Below are 1,613 nucleotides of genomic sequence, written 5' to 3'. Positions count from 1 at the left end.
TCCATGGCATGGGTTTGGATATGCCACAGTTATTTAATAATCCATCCACAGAAGGCCACGTGGGTTGTTTCCAGATTTGAACTATGATGAATAAAGGATACCCATTACTATGACTATTATCAAAAATGCAGAAAATAACAAGGGTTGGCAAGGATGTGGAGAAGTTGGCACCCCTGTGCATTGTTGGTAGGAATGCAAAATGGTGCAGTTCCTATGGGAAACAGTATAGCAGTTCCTTAAAAGTAAATACAGAATTGTTACCATATGATCCAGGGATTCCACTTCCGGGCATATACTCCAAAAACGGGGGTAGGGGGGCTCAAAGAAATATTTGTACCACCAAATTTATGGCAGCACTACTCCCAGTAGCTAGAAGGTGAGAGCAACCCGAGTGCCCCTCGATAGATAGTAGATAAACACAAGAATATATACAGACAATGGAATACGATTCAGCCTTAGAAAAGGAAGGAAATTCCGACATGCTACAACATGGATGAACCTTGTAATATTATGTTAAGTGAAATAAGTCAGTCACGAAAAGACAAATACTGCATGATTCCACTTATAGGAGGTCCACAGAGTACAGTGATCCCCCTTTATCTGCTGTTTTGCTTTGCACACTTTCAGTTACGAGCAGTGAACCACAATTCAAAACTACTAAAAGTTCCAGAAACAGACAACTCATAAGTTATGTGCACCATTCTTAGTAATGTGATGATCTCATGTTGTCCCACCCCAGATGTGAATCATCCCTTTGTCCAGCACATCCATGCTATATATGCCACCCACCTGCTAGTCACTTCGTATCTGTCTCAGTTATCAGACAGAAAAAAACATAGTATACGTAGGGATTGATACCATCTGTAGTTACAGGCATCTATCGTGGATCTTGGAATGCATGTCCTTCAGATAAGGGCGGACTACGGTAGTCAAATTTATAGACAGAGAAATAGAAAGGTGGTTGCTAGGGGTTGGGGGCAGGGAGGATTCAAGAGTTGTTGCTTAACAGGTATAAAGTTTCAGCTTTGCAAGATAAAAAGAGTTCTGGAGACTGGCTGTACAACAATGTGAATATACTCGGCACTACTATATACTGGAAAGTGGTTAAGATGGCACATTTTATGTTCTATGTATTTTATCACAATTAAATGAAAAGAAAATTGGGTAGACTGATTCCTCTCACTTTGTTCCCCTTTCTAAAATTGTTTGAGCAATTTTAGTGCCTTTGCCTTTCCATATACATTTTAGAATAATCTTATCTATGTCTACAAAATGCATTGCTGAGACTGATGGGCACTGCATTAAACCCATATATCCACTGGAGTAAAATTGATGTCTCTACTACATTCCACTTTTTAAAAATTTCTGCTCTTATCTTGATTATTTCTTTCTGTGATTTTATTTTGCTGTTCTATTTTTCAGTTCTTGAGCTGGGAGCTTAGGTTACTGATTGGAGACTTTTCATCTCTTTTAACATATACATTTAGTGTTATAAATTTCTCTCTCATAATTGCTTTAGCTGTATCCCAGTGATTATATTTTTATTTTTGTTGAGTTCAAAGTATTTTTATTTCCCTCTGAGACTTCTTCTTTCACCCATGGATTATTTTGAA

Source organism: Callithrix jacchus, chromosome 1, assembly GCF_049354715.1.
Source record: "Callithrix jacchus isolate 240 chromosome 1, calJac240_pri, whole genome shotgun sequence".
Taxonomy (NCBI): domain Eukaryota; kingdom Metazoa; phylum Chordata; class Mammalia; order Primates; family Cebidae; genus Callithrix; species Callithrix jacchus.
This window is presented reverse-complemented; position numbering follows the sequence as displayed.